General features: G+C 56.4%; 1 long non-coding RNA gene across 5 annotated transcripts in view; it reads left to right on the top strand.

Annotated features, from left to right (window-relative positions):
- The first annotated feature begins 12,857 nt into the window (after window positions 1-12,857).
- LOC112809879 (uncharacterized) overlaps window positions 12,858-15,408 on the top strand; it is a 63,768-nt gene continuing 61,217 nt past the window's right edge. Inside the window, exon 1 of one of the 5 annotated variants that reach the window (XR_012375607.1) lies at window positions 12,858-14,270. This is a non-coding gene — a long non-coding RNA (uncharacterized lncRNA). The remainder of the gene's footprint in view (window positions 14,271-15,408) is intronic. The other 4 variants (XR_012375608.1, XR_003204684.2, XR_012375609.1 and 1 more) reach the window with 4 other exon arrangements.

Below are 15,408 nucleotides of genomic sequence, written 5' to 3'. Positions count from 1 at the left end.
CATCTGAAAAATGGGAGAAAATATGGGATTGAGTAAGGGCAAAATAAAACCCTGTTTGTAAAGTGCTTAGTGCCTACATGTGAAAAGAGACTCCCCCCTTCTCCCCCCACCCCCCAAAAAAGCCAAAATGAAAACTCACCATGCATCATCTTGGGGAAATGGGTGACACCATTCTGGTCTGTCCACACCATGGACTATTATGCAGCTATTGAAAAGAATGGTTCACAGTTTTTCCAGGTGACTTGTGTGGCTCAGCTTCTTTGTATGTTTTTAAACAATCTTTATTACAGAGGCATCTTTTTCTCTAGGATTTATTTTTAGTTGAAAGAGTTCAAAGTAGGGTACAGTGTACATAGTCTTCTACCTTTGTTTTAAAAAGGAGGAGAATATATACATTTATATTTTTCATAGTTTTAAAAAAATTGACGTGAAATTCACATAATGAAAAAGTAACCATTTTAATTAGTCATTAAGTAGTTAACCACTTTGAAGTGGGCCATTTGGCGATATGAGTACATTTGCAGTGTAACCACCACCTCTATTTAGTTCCAAAACATTTTCATCAACCTCTAAATAGACCCTGTACCCACTAAACACGCCACGCCTCACCCGGCTGCCCCAGCCGCCCGCCCCCCATGGCCACTAGTCTGCTTCCTGTGTCTATTGGGTTTATCTATTTCGGATATTTCCTATAAATGGGATCATACAATATATGACCTTTCCGGTCTGGCTTCTTTTAATTAGCATGTATTAGTCAGTACTTCATTCCTTTTTATGGCCAAATAATGTTCTATTGTGTGGATAGGCCACATTATGTTTATCCATTAATCTGTTGATGGGCATTTAGGTTGTTTGCACCTTTTGGCAATTGTGAAGACCGCTGCTGTGAACAATCAAGGCGAATTCCTGTTTGTGCGGAGATTCTTACATGAGAAAAGCAAGATGCTGGAAAGGGTGTACAATGTGGTCCTGATTTGTAAAAGAAATGACAGATAAAGAGATCCCTTGTCCAGGCATAGTCTGTATGGGATTTTCATGCTTACAGAAAAATATGTAAAAACCCATTCTCAACTGTCAACACGGGGAGAGAGAAGGCTTTTGCAGAAAGGAAAAGAGAAAAAAGAAGGCCAGATGCCAAATGAAAACAGTGCACACAAAATGATTCCATTTAGGCATGTGTGACAAGTTACAGACTGAGTAATCGTGTATGTAGATGTAGAAAAAAAAACCCACGAAACCCCCAAAACAACAACAGAAACCCCCCCAAACTCTTCTCTGCAAGAAGGGCTGGGCAGGAGCCTGATCAGTTGGGGGAAATGAGGTTGGACTAGAAGGGAACCTGGGGGAGTGGGTGTTCTCCAGGGTGTCCCCACCCCCCAGCCCCCCCCCTACTGCGAGGTCCCATTGGAGCCAGATTTCCTCAGTGTTGCCCGTTCTCTGGCTGGGGCCTGAGTAGGAGCCAGAACCTCCCTTGTGGGGGTGCAGTGGTCCTGCTTGGGGGCCCCTCTGCAATGATCTCCTGCATGTGGTTCCCATTTCCTGCAGGGAGGTGCTGAGCCAAGGGGAAAGGTAGGATAAGGGACCCGGGATGGAGAAGTGGCCAGACTGGGGGATGGACCCCTTGACCTCCACTGACCTCAGGGCCCTCACCCAGGATCCTGGTTGAGCCTCCTGGCTGCCGAACCTACTTTGTCTCCTCCGCTCATTCTTCTTTTAGGAAGGCCCACAACCACCTGGAACGTCACAGGAGATGGTTATAAGGAGCCTCAGGTCCCCATCAGCTGCTCAGTCAAATCCTAACATTTTACCTTATTGATTTCGGATCTGTCGTCGTCGGGGTGTGGCAGGAAACAGACCTCTCAAACCAGATACCTCAGGGAAAATTGAATAAAGTGACTCTTTTCGAAGGTGTGGGCAGGGTTAAGGGAACCAACAAAGGAAAGGTGCAGAGTGGGGCCAGCATCAGTGGGGAGCAGATGTTTGCAGGGATGGGGTGCAGGGAGAGGCCCCCCCCTGGCAGGAGCTGAGAACTTCAAGAAGGACAGCTCCAGCCTGGGGGCTGGGGGCACAGCACGGAGGGGGCTGTCAGGCTCCCCCAGCCCTCCCATCTCCTCCATTCAGGGAACCCCACAGGAAGCTCAGGGCAGGGTTGGTGGCATCCCTCCAGGTCAGCCTCCGAGGCACAGATTAGGCTGGGGAAGGTGGTGATCTAGAGGGAGCAAAGGAGAGTGTGTCACCAGTTTGCCCCACCTGGAGTGGTGGGTGGGCATCCATGGTAGCCCATGGTGCTGCTCAGTGTTCAGCTCTGGCCCCGGATGTGGGTGACACGGGGCAGGAGGGCTCTCCTGCTGTCTGGGTTCTCTTTTCCCAGCTGCTGCGTGCCTGCCAATAACTTTTGCCATTTTCAAGCTCTGGTTTGTAAGCTCCTGTTAATGGAGCACTTAGTACCTGCTAAGTGTTTCACCCAGCCGATGGCCTGATTCCCCTCCCCACCTAGTTTTATAGCTTCAGACAGGGGTTCAGAGAGGAGCAAGGCTTTGTGCAAGGCAGGGCCCAGAGCTGGACTTGAACCTGGAGCAGCTGCTGTGGAAATCTGAGCCCTTAGCCGTGTTGCCTTCTGCCTCATGATCCAGCTTTCTTCCATCTCTACGCTGTGAAGATCCCTGGAGGACCTCCCGCCGAAGGGACATAACTGCCCTGGAAATCCCCTGATGTGTGGTTCCAGCTACAGGTCTGGGGTACCCAGACTCGGTTCGGGGGAGGCATCCTGATTCAGCCTGGCCTGGGCTCTGCCAATTCTACCTACATCAACCAGGGTGGGCATCTGACTCCCCGGGCCTCAGTCTCTCCCTCTGGAAAATGGGCACACAGCGGGCCCCTCCCTGCAGCGAAGTGGTAAAGGTTTGATGAGGTGACAGGCAAGCAGCCTAGGACCCGGTACACGGGAGGCTGCCCCAGCTGGCCCTGCTGGGTTTCTGATTTCCCGGGAGACGCCTCCTGGGGGCCGGATCCCCAGCTGGAGGAAGGATGAGGCCTGGCCCCGGGGGCCCTGGGAGGGCCTGGTCCCAGGACAATGCTGAGCATTGAGTTCATGCCAGCCCTGGTTTGGGGTTGGAAAAATAGAGTAATCTGGGCAGGACCGAGACAAAGACCTGGGAGCCGGGTTGGCCGAGGGGCATCAGGTTACCCCCCACAGGCTGCAGCCACGCCAGTGGCTTCTCCAGCAGCTCAAGGGGGGGTGTTCTCCTTTCCCCAAAGATTATAATTAAGTGAGCGATCAGGGCCCCTCGCTGAGGTCTCACGGGCAGGCGGGTTTCGTTACAGGAAGAACTGCAGGGGTTCACAGGCCTGCCGGGGTGTGGCACCACCATAACAATAATAGTGGCGGTGAGAACAGCCGGCCAGGCCCCTGGGGAACAGGTCCGTTTGCACCTCGCTCCTCCCCGAAGTCCCGAGAGGTGGGACCTGGGTCATCCCCATTTCACAAAGGGTCAAACTGAGGCTCCGTGAGTCACTTTGGCGGCTGCCCCCTTCATTTCTTCAGCAGGGTCTGGAATCAAATGGGCCCCCGAGCCTCCTTGCCTCAAGCATCTCCTCTGGAAGTGAGGATTACCCAGTGCTGACCTCCTTGGGAGTTCTTATGAGAATCAAGTGAGCGGGGGTGCAGGGAGGCCTCAAAAAATGTCTGTCCCCTCCTTCCGTTTACTGGGATGACAAGGGCCAGGCTCTGCCTCTGAGGAGTTTGTGCTCGGGACACCTGACACCTGTCGGCTACCCCCACCCCTTCCTCCCTATGTGAAGGGCTCCGGCCTTCAGGACCCCTGGAAGGTAGGAGGATGAAGCTTCAGATGATTTCGGCCGGGGGAGATGGGCAGGGGCCTGTGGAGGTTGGAGAGCACTGTCTGGGGAGCAGTGCAGGGACTCAGACTATGGGGTTTGAATTTCAGCTCCATCGTGTCTTTGCTGTGTGACCTCCGGCAGGCTACTTGACCTCCCTGGTCTCAGACTCTTACCCACAGAATGAGTGTGTGAGAAGAAAACCTCCTGTGAAGGGTTGTTGTGAAAAGAACAGTGCCTGGCCCATAATAATACTCAATACATATTGTTATTCATAATCGCTTCCTACAGGAAGCCCACCTTGACCTCCTCTGGCTCCTGAGGCCACCTGGGGCACCCTCCATCACGGGCTGTTGCCTCTTCCACGTGCTAGTCTCCCACCCTCACCCAGATGAGGGCTGCGTCCCCAGAGCCCAGCAAGAATCCAGTGCGGAGCCGCCATGGGTGGCCAGGTTTTGGGTGGATGGTATTGCTGAGCAAGCCTTTCACACACAAGTCCTGACTTTAACATCTTTCTTCTCCCAGAATGTTGGCTTCACCAAGACTGGCCCATAGTAGGTGCCCAGGAAATACATGATGGAATTGTTGAGATGAATGAGTACTCAGAAGAAAGAGGGCTTGCTTTCTTCTGAGGGGGCCTCAGCAGGTCGAGCTCATGTGACAATAAGAAGAAAAGCAACAGTAATAACTGTTACTATTTGCCGTGCTCCAGGCTCCATGTTGAGTCATTTCGGTTCGTCTGCCCAGCAGGCTAGTATTGTTAGTGTTTCCGTCTCCCAGCTGGGGAACCTGAGGCTCAGAGAGGTTAAAGTGGCTTACCCCAAGTCACGCAAGTGAGTGGCAAAGCCACTATCAGACCCAAGCCTGTCGGACGGAGGAGCCTGCGCTGAGACTGTAACAACATACCTGCTCCTACCTAGAGGGACAGTACTGTTACTGTACCCATTTTCCAGATGGCGAAACAGGGGCAAGATGATCTACCCATGTCTGCACATAGAAACTGTGGCTGAGCAGGAGATGCCCGAGGGAGGGCCCTGGACGCCCAGGCTAGCACCCTGAGGGAGGGGTAGGAGACCCCCAACCAAGCTGCCCCCTGCCTGTCTCTGGCTGATACCCTGGCTTCTGTTTGCCCAGCCCAACACCCCGAATGCTGCCCCTTCCGCTTGCCCAGGAATCTCAGGTGCCTTCACAATAGGATTCTCTGTCCCTTCAGCTGGTTTTCATTCAAGCCCTTTGTGCTAAAAAGAAAAAAATGAAAAGAAAACTTGGCTCCAAGCCCCCCGCCCCTTCCCCCGCTTCCTACGGAGAGCAGAAGATCCCAGCCTCTTCTTTCCCTCGTTCTGGGGCCCAGAGATGTCTGCAGCCTGCCAGAGGTCACACAGCAGGGTCGGAGCCAGGGCCCTGGCCTTGGACTCCTCATCCAGTGCCCTGCTCATGGCACCCCAGCTTCATGGCCAGTGGCACCCTCCCCACCCCTGCATCTGCTCTTCCTGGCTCTGCCCTCTAGGCCTGGGGGAGCAGAGGACGTGGGACTAGTGTCCCCTGAGGCTTCCTACATGCCGGGCACTTTGCCACCCCCAAACTCATAGAATGCTCAGTACAGCTCTGTGAGGTCCTGTCACCCCATTTCACAAATGAGGAAACCGAGGCACAGGGAGGTGAAGTGCTAAGGTCACACAGATGGGACGTGGCAGAGCAGGGATTCGAACTTGCGTTCCCATGGCTCAGTTGCTGCCATACCTGGCACCTTCTTGTAGGGAGGCCTGAGCCCTGGGGATGGTGGGGTACTAGAGGGAAGTGGGAGCCTGGGCAGGGCCAGGACCCTGGAGTGGAGCCAGAAAGGAACAATGGGTCCTCAGAGACGGTGGTGGCCCCGGGTGGGGTGGGAGTCGGAGCCAGGGGCCGCAGGGCTAGGCTGTGGGCCGGGAGCCTCAGCACTCCTTTCCTCTCCTCTAGCTCCTGGGTCAGGACCTAGGGACACTCCTGACACCTTGACTCCCAAACCTGACAGACCCAGGGCTCCGGCGGGAGGTGGGAGGCAGGAAGCAGGGTCAGCCGCGGGGAGCAATAATGGCTAATCACCAGACTTCATGCTGCTCCGGGACAGTAGACCACACACTGCAGCTCGGGCCTTCCTGGATCCTCACCACCAGCCTCGGAGGCGGGACTGTCGTGAATGCCCTTTTACACACATGGAAAGGGAGGCCCGGAGAGGCCTTCGGCACTTGCCTAGGGCCACACAGAGACAAAGAATTTTGTCAGGGGAGGCCCCTGGACTCTCTGAGGAATAGTGAGCTGCCTGTCCCAAGAGGCATGCAAGCAGAGGTGGAGGGAACGCAGTGAGGTCACAGTGGGGAGTTAGTGCTCCCTAACGGTGGCTCACTGAACATGGGGCCTGGGGAGCCAGGAGCTGGGGAGTGGATGAGGCCTCTTGGAGATTACAGGAGTCAATGTTATGCCCAGGATTGGCAATGTGCCTGCCATAGAGGAGGCGCACCCTTCATGGAGCATCTGCTGTTTGCAGACACAGGAACTCACCCCTGTGGAGCCTGCCATGCACCCAGGCCCTGTGCCTCGATGGTTCTGAGTGCTCACCACTTCTCAGCCAGTTTGCTGAGTGCCTCAGGGATCCCTGAGACTCACAACACCTTGGGACGGCCACCTGCCGTTCACATCCCTATTGGCAGATGAGCAGCCAAGGCTCAGAAGGGCCCAAGGAACTTCATGGGAGGTGGTCGGCACAGCTGGATGCACGAGCCAGTCTGCCTCTGCTGTGTGGCCTTGGGCCACTACTGACTTCCTCTGGCCTCAGTCTCCCCATCTGTACATTAGGTGTGACTGTCCACGGCATCCTAGACTTATAGGTGAAGATTTGAGCGTCTGTAAGGCCACACTGTTTTTTCCCCCAGGAGTTTGCTGCCCCAAATGAAATCCTCTCTAAAAGATTCCTTTTTTAGGGGCACCTGGGTGGCTCAGTCGGTTAAGCATCTGCCTTCGTCTCAGGTCATGATCCCAGAGTCCCCGGATCGAACTCTGCGTTGGGCTCCCTTCCCGGCAGGGAGCCTGCTTCTCCCTCTCCGTCTGCCTGCAGCTCCCCCTGCTTGTGTTCGCTCTCTCTCTCCCCCTCTGTCAAATGAATAAATAAAATCTCAAAAATAAATAAATGAGAGACCCTTTTTCAGCCTCCTCATTCCCACCCCCTCTCTATTTTCTTCCCTGTCTCAGGGTTCATTCCCAGTTTCCTTTTGTCCCAATTAGGCTCATCTTCCACGCCTGGAACAGTGAAGACATTGAATTAAATCTTAGAACAAGAAGTCGGGATATGGGGCTGTTCTGGGATCCGCTATCTGGGTTCTAGGTTGGTATCTCTTCACTGTTCTTTTCCTCATGGGCCCCAGTGGCTGCTGTGGCACCAGATGTCACATCCCACATAACCACATCTTAATTAGGAAGGGAAGGGGGTGGGCAGAAAAGGGATTTTTCTCATCCAGAAACTCACTCTTTTATCAAGCAGGAAAATATTTCCTAAATGTCCCAGTAGACTTCCCTGTGACAGGGTGACAGTGGAGTCACATGTCCACCTTTAAGCCAGAGAGGAGTTCCCATGGCTGACTTAGATCAATCAGGACTCAGCCTCTGTGGTTGCCCCCAAAGAAATATGGCTCTGAGGGTGATGGGGCCGCAGCCAGGCCGGCCACCGGTTCCAGCCCTTGCTGACATTCATTTCCCCTCTAGACCGCGCCGGTAGGCCTGGATGTGCCGAACCTTCTCTGGCTTGTTCTCTTGGTGGTGAACACCGTCTTCCCAGGCCTCCAGGTGCCAGCTCTCTGGTTCTCCTCCTCCTCCCTGCCTGGTCCTCCTTGGGCCTCACAAGTGGCCCTGGAGGTGAGGTGGAGCTCTCTGCTGCTTTCATCTGCCCGTGCCTGGTGAGCCAGCCGCATGGGGTCCCCTGTTCCCGGACTGCCTGAGCCCAGCCTCTTCCTCCTCCAGAGACGTGGGTGTCACTTAACCGCCATGTCCCCCTCCGCTCCCCGGCTCAGAGAATGGTGCTGCCATCCCACCCAGCAGGTCTCGGACCCTGGAGTTGTTTTCCACTCTGCTCTCCCCAACCCCATCGGCCTTACCTTCCACCCGTGTCCAGAATCTGACCTGCCTCCCCTCCTCTGCCGCCATTCTTACCCCTTGAGGGGTCCTCCCGGACCCTCAGTCATTCACACTGCTGCCCTGCTCAGAGCCCTCCCGTGGCTCCCACCTGCCTCCAGGAAAGCCAAGTCCTCCCCATCTCAGGGGACTCTGCAGGTTGGGCCCCTCTCCTCCCCGCCCCTCCAGCCTTCCTCTGGCCGTGCTGACATTCACTCCTTCTTAAACAACACCCCACGGTTCCCCCCCGCACTTTCCCCACCTTTGCCCTTGTTGTTCCCTCTGCTTGGAACACTGTTCTCCTGGGTCTTCCCGTGACCTGCTCCCTCTCCTCACTTGGGCCTGTGCTCTGCCCAGAGGCCTCCCAGACCAGCCCCTACTGCAGCCCTTCCCTCGTTCTCCATCCCGGCCCTCATTCATTTTTCTGCTGTGCACTTGTCGTCCCCTATTTATGTGCTCATTTGCTCAGTGTCATGTGCCCACCCTGAAGGTGAGCACTAGCAAGGAGCTAGAGTCTTATTCAGCACAGGGCCTGGCACACAGGTGGTGCACAAAACACTGTGCTTGGCAACAGTCTTGGCAAGATAACCTCCCAGGGATGGCCGTGGAGACTATGTCTGGGTCTGGAGGTGACTCCTGGCTGAGGGTCCGGGGTGCTGCCTGGACCTCGGGGCAGGGGAGGGTCCCAGGCAGTGGGGAGAGGATCTCTGAACCTCCACCTTGTTGAGAACAGAGGGCAACAGGGCCTTCAGGAGCCCGGAGGTGACACTGGGCAGGAATGGACTGTAGGAATTTTCAGCCCACCTTCAGTGCTCCCTGTGGGGACATCTTGTCCGATGGTTTGAATTTTTTCTTTTTTTCTGAGAGGTGGTACCCATTGTTCAACAGAAGATCCCAGTGCAGTGGCCCACGTCTCCCAAGTGCAGGCTCTAAAGCTGGCTTGTAAGGTGGAAATTGACCACGGCCAAGTTCCCCTTGGGGATTCCACAGGAAGGACACAGCCCTCCCCAACTGAGGCGGATGTACGGTTTCCATAAATTCAGCCCACCAATCCCTCCTGTGTTGGGTCCCGCCCAGGGGAGCCCTAGCTTGTGTTCCGGGGGCCACGATGTGGAAACAGGGTTGCATCTGAGCAGACTGAGACTGTGGGGGAACCGCTAACCCATACCTCCCCCTCCTGGCATATCCACCATCAGTCGGCTCTTTTCTCTCTGAGGCTGTCTTTTTATTTTTTCCCGAGCATGTATAACCGAATTCCTGTCAAAGTACCTAAGTTGTGACTGCCCTGAGTATAACATAATTGGGGGGGGGGCTGCTATTCTAGTTGATATCGGGAATGGGGGCTTCCTGGCCTTGACCTCTTCTCCAGGGTGACCCCAAGACCCATCCTTAGAATACCAGGCTCGGGGGAACCCAGCCCATGATCAAGGTCCACGTCTCTGGTTTCCATCCAGGAAAATGAGGCTGTGAGAGGCGAGGGAGGTCGTGCTCTGGGGACGAGGAGCAGGGTTAGCTGAAGCAGCCATCCTGGGGGAGGGGGTCTGGGCAGGTAAGGGGTGGCCCAGGGCACAAGGCCAGAGCAGGATGTGAGAGGGAGTGTCTGGGGGCATGATGTGTCCATTGCACTATTCATTCTGTGTTTATCATTCATTCATTCAGCAAATGTTAATGGAGCACCTACTCTGTGCCAGGTGCTGGGGAGGCGACGACCCCTGCCCACAAGCTGCTCCTAGTCCACTCTGGGGGATGGACATTAGCCAAATCACTCTCAGAAATGGCAGTTTGTGACTGAGAAGTACAGAGCGGCGAGGGCCTGCAACGGGCAGGAGGGCTGATGTGATTGGGGAGGTCAGAAAGACTTCCTAGAAGCTGCCGAGCTGAGAACTGAAGGGTGACAGAGGCCAAGTAGATGAGAAAGGAAGGAACAAATGTTCCAGCAAGTGGGCACAGCGAGTGTGAAGGCCCTGGTGGTGGGACAGAACAGAGGAGTAGGTGAACCTAAAAGACCCTGTAGCTGGAGCTGTGAGGTGAGGGGTGAGTGGGGAGTAGGGAAGGCTGAGGCCTGGGCTGGACAGGCTCCACAGCGGGAGAGCAGGCTGGTCTTATGCAGAGAGCAACGGAGAGCCTTGGGAAGGTCTGAGCAGGGAGATGGGGTCATGAGGCATCTCTGCCTGCCTCTGCCTTCTCACCTGACTACCTGGCATGCCCTGGCTCAGCATCTTTCATGAATGGTCTCTTTGAATCTCCACCACTTCTGAAGACCAGCTTTTGAAGGTGCCAGGAGTTGAACCCACTTGTCAGACGAGGAAACTGAGTCTCCGGATCTTCCCATGACCCCACCCACTTCCTCCTGCCCAGAGAAAAGAGGAACGGAGAACCGACGCCCCATAGTCAGCTGGGAAGAGTCTGGGTTGGGAATGGGGAGGGTGAGGCCCTCAGAGGCTCGCGCCTGGGATGGGCAGGGGCCCTGCTTCCGTTGAACCACAGCCCTGTGGCATGCCCCAAAAGGGAAGTAGAGGCTGCCTGTCCTCATCCCCTGAACCCTAGGGAGGGGGCTAGGGATGCCCTGGGGAGGCATGACAGACTGGGATCTTGAAGAACTTTCTGGTCAGCTGAACCCAGCTGGGTGACCTTGTGATCGAGCCTCATTAGCTGGGCGTCCTTCATCTCTTCCTTCCAACTAGAGAATCAGAACCTCTCCCTTGCCTGTTCTCAGGATTAGCACACGGTGGGCCTCACTGAAGGGCTGGCCAATGGTTGTTGGTTGAATGCACTAAAGGTGTTTTCTTCCTGAAGGGAGTAGCCAATTAGATAAAGAACCCATGTATTTGACCTTCAACAAATATTTATTGAGCACCCGCTGTGTGCCAGGCCTTGTCCCGGTGTTGCGAAGACAGCGATGAGCAAACCAGACGTACGTGCCTGCAGACGCCCCACCATCCTGCCTGCCCTGTGGCAGACATCACGAATCAATCATCTTTCCCACTGGTCTCAGAATTCTTGCCAGCAGGCTGGGGCCTGGCACCCCAGGGGGACCGACCTCTCATTCCCGGGGAAGGACTGCGAATATGGCCTCGGCAGATCCCAGTGAGAACCCCCTACACTACACGATTGAAGCCGTTTCCTCTCAGTCTCTTTCCACAAACATCTTTTGAGCACCTGCTGTGTGCCAGGTGCTCGGGCCATAATAGTGACCAGGGTGGATATGATGCTTGCCCTTGTGGAGCTGGCATTCCGGTGAGAGAGAGAGACAAACGTACAAATAAGGAGGTCCTTCCGGACACGGATACATGCTATAGAGACATAAGCAGAGGGGTCCAGTGAGGGGGTGGGTAACAGGGGAACCCCCCTGGCAGGGGCTGGGGGGGGAGCTCTGAGAGGAGGTGGCATTTATGGAGACCTGACTAATTGAGACACAGCCACCAAGGGAAAAGAGGGGGGAACTGTTACAGGTGGAGGGAACAGCAAGCCAAGGTCTGGAGGTGGGAATCGGGGTGGACTCATTTTCGGAACAGGAAGACGTTTATATTTCTGGGGAGGTGAGTGATGGGAAGAGAAAGAGGTGGCGTTGGCGGGGGCAGGGGCCAGGTATCCGGGGCTGGGGCCAGGCATGGTCATGTGGATTTTATCCTAAATGTGAGGGGAGGTCACGGGGGTGGGGGGCTGTTGAATCAGGGCAGTGACTTGGTCAGGGTTACACTTTTGATCCCTCCGGCTGCCACGTGGGGAGGTTGTGTTGGGGACGAGGGTGAAGCAGGGAGAGCGGCTTGGAAACAACTGCGGGTTTCCAGGTGAGCGGCGACGGTGGCTTGGACCAGGGTGGGGGCCGTGAACCAGAGCTGGATGGCCAGGGGCTGGCGGGAGGCCCAGGGCTCTGCATTCAGTTTCATTTTTCCTTTCACACCATCCCCCCCCCCCCCCCCCGCTTGGGCTCCGGGTCACTGGATTTTCCCTGGAGCCGCTGGTGGAGCCCGCAGCGTGCCGGGGACCTGGCCTGTCCCCCTCCTGGCTCCCTCCCCGCCCCAGCCTGGACCCAGCCTCTTCTCAGTTACTTAGGTACTCTGCCACTGTGGTCCCCCCAGTATGCCGCTTCTGCCTTATGGGCTCTTCGTATACCACTTGGCAACCCTGCTGGGGAGATGCCTTCTTCAGATCAGGTTTGTCCCCAAGGCGGGGGCCTTGAGAGTCTGGGCGGGCAGGAGTCGATTTGTTTCGGGGTCCCTGATTCTAGAAGAACTATCCGAAGGTAGCTTGCCAGAAGGCAGCCTCTTTCTTGGGAGCGTTTCTCTGATCCAGCCTGGTGCTGGGATGGAGCAAGCAGACGTACTCTCCTTACTTCCTCGGGTCTCAGGTGCTTGATCGGACAGTGGCTGGAGAGCTATCTTGAGCAGGGTTCTGGACTCCTTGGAGAGAGAGTCATAATTGATTAGTAAATGGCTGCTGGGGGCCCAGGACTTCGGATAGGAGAGCACATTGGCTTCATCACTGTGCCTCCAGCATGCACTGGGTCCTCAGAGCTATCCTCTCCCATCGTGCCCCTACATCTTCAAGTATAATACATGCTGCCTGAAAACAGCCTGTGGCTTTGGGTTCTTCATCAGTCAAATGGGCACGGTGGTGACATACCCCCAAGGGGCTGGGAGGCTTGGAGGAACGGCCTCCCTGTTCTCCAGCAGGGCCTGGACTCAGAGGCCCTGAGCTGCGTTGTCCAAAGTCACGCAGCTGGGAGATGGCAGAGGTGGGATTTCAACTCTGGGCCCCTGCATCAGGGACATCGGGTGGAACAGTTGGGCCGGGGAGCAGGAGGCACTGCCCGGATCTCCCTGTGACCCCGGACACCACTTCTCCTTTCTGCCCAGTGCACTCAGCACACAGGAAGCCTGGCTGGGGCCTCCCTTGCCCATCCTGTCTGCAGCGGGTGGACATGGGGTCCTGGCGTCACCCGCCACCACCCCGGGCCTCCCTCTTCCTGTCTTGTGCAAGACGAGGCGTCCCCTGCGTGGAATGGGCAGGCGGCTCCGGCGGATGGGTGGACGGGTGAATAGGGGCCTCTCCGGCGGGGTCACTGCCCGCAGTTAGCGCTAGCAGGCCTGGCCTAGGCCCCGGCCCCTTCCTCCTCCTCCTCTGTTTCTCCCAAGTTCAGCAGCCTGAAGCAAGAGGCTGGGGGACCCAGGAAATTGGGGAGGTCACTCAGCCAGCATCGTGTCCCTGTTGGGGGACCGCCTGGGCTCGGGCTGTTATGGAACGGGCCCTAAGCCACGATGACAACTCTAATGACAAAGAGGCGCACCCTCGCTGCGCGCCTTCTGTGCGCCGGGCATGGCCTCCTCTAAACACCAACATTTATGTGAGCACCTGCTGTTTGCCATGTGCTGTTCTAAGCCCTTTAGATCTAGTGTCCCAGCGAATCCCCACAAAAATCTTGGGAGGTAGTTTTTTGTTGTCGTACTGTCTTAATGGTCCCTTTCTTCAGAGGAGGACACAGGCTCTGAGAAGAGGAGCGGCCGGCCCGCAGTCACACAGCTCAGCCGCGTCCTGCGGGTCATTGTCTATGACCCGGGGCCAGTACTGTTCCAGAAGGCAGGTGGCCCAGAAGGGAGGTCCGTTCGGCCACTCTCCCACCGAGCAGCCCGTGGCATGTGGGTGGCCCCTCTGGTCCTCAGTTTTCCCATCTGTACCAGCTCTGGTTTCTCAGCCTTCTGTTCTTGGGTCAGAAGCAGCGTGGGAAGAGAGAGGGACGGAAGACACCTCTGGGAAGGTCACAGTCCCAGGTCCTCTCCGTGTCTACCTGGGGGGGCACACTTGTGGCTGTGGTCCTGAGTCACTCAGGCTGCAGAGTGTGGGGCAGACGTGAGAGACCCTAGCCGGGGGAGGGGGTAGTGGGCACGTAGATGCGCTGGGGCAATGCAGACACGTGTTCTGCTCCTTCTCACAGAGGTTCCTGGATGCTGAGCCCACAGAGGCGACCTTTTCACCTCCCTTCCTGTCTCACTTCCTCATTCCCCGCTGGCGTTTCTGGAATCACCTCCCAAATAAAATGCTTGTACTCCAAGCCTTGTCTTTGCCCACCTAAGCCAGCATCGGTACCGTGTGGGGGTTAAGAGCTTTGGAATTAGACCTGAGTTTAAATCCTGGCGCTGCCCCTGCCTTGTCTGTGACCTTGGGAACCTGCCCCTTCTCTTAGAACCTCAGTTCCTCCATCTGTGAAACAGGAACTTCGAATCGGAGAACCAAGTGATGATGAGATGCACGGGGAGTTTGGCGTCACGGGGACCGGAGCCAAGTTCCCAGCTGTAAGTCCCACGAGGGATGCTGGGTGCCATCTCTGAAGGCTTCGGGAGCAGGCGGGGGGCAAGCAGCCGGAGTCCAGTGGTAGGGTAGGCAGGGAAGAGGGCAAAAGGCAACAGGCTGGATGCAGATGTGGAGGGAAGAGCTGGCCATGAGTCCTCCTCAGCCCCGTTTGGCTGGCGGGGGAGGCACACGGGTGGAAAGGACATACAACCTTGTTCCGCTCCCGACCCCCTACCCTCTAGAATTCTAGGGAGCCTGGCGGGATGCTCAGAGCAGAGCAAAGAGCAGTGAGTTTGCTCACTCCGGGCTGAGGTTGAGCTGGTCATGGGAGCTGTGTCTGCAGGGCTCTCACAGGTCGACAGCACCGCATTTCTGGGTTCATAGATTCTGGGGCCATCTGACCATGGGACCCCCTTCACTGATACTGTGCTTGAGGCAGGGATGCGGGGGACTAGGTGCCCCTCTTCTACCCCGAGTGGGACCTCATGCCCAGAAGAGCCCCCTGCCCCCACCACAAACCTGGGATCTACTCCACTATGGTGATGGCAGCCCCAGCCACTTGGCTGCCCAGCTCCAGACCCGGGTATCCCTCTTCTGCCCCATGGCCGGGCCGTCAGTGAGCTCTTCCAAGCGTCCAAGCGTCCACCTCCACTGGCCCACCCTGGGCCAGCACTGCCTTCTCCCACTGGGACCCTCGCAGCCTTCTCTTCATCTCCCTGCCTCCGCTCTTGCCCTCCTAAACCAGAGGGATTCCCTTAGAACCCAACACAGACCCTGTCCCTCCCCTGCGCAGAAACGTCATGGTTCCCAGTGCACTCAGAGTGGAAGCCCGAGTCCTCACAGCAGCCCACAAAGCTCTGGGGGATCACCTCCCCTGCCCGGAAGCCCTTTCTAACTTCATTCCCTCCTCCTACCCCAGCCCACCCATTCTCTCCCCTTCCCTGCTCAGCTGCAGCCTCACTGGCCCCCTGCCTATGGCTGAACATGCCAGTTATGCTGCTGCCTCGGGGCCTTTGCACTCGCTGTCCCCTCTGGACTGGAGAACACTCTCCCCCCAGCTCTCCCCATGAGGTGAGTCGGGCCTTGGTCCCAAAGTCACCCCTCAGAGAGGCCGTCCCTGGCTAGCCCTCCCTTCCATCG

This window comes from Callorhinus ursinus, unplaced genomic scaffold (genome assembly GCF_003265705.2).
Source record: "Callorhinus ursinus isolate GAN/ISIS: 27379988/994484 unplaced genomic scaffold, GSC_fseal_2.0 scaffold53, whole genome shotgun sequence".
Lineage (NCBI taxonomy): Eukaryota > Metazoa > Chordata > Mammalia > Carnivora > Otariidae > Callorhinus > Callorhinus ursinus.
This window is presented reverse-complemented; position numbering and strand designations above follow the sequence as displayed.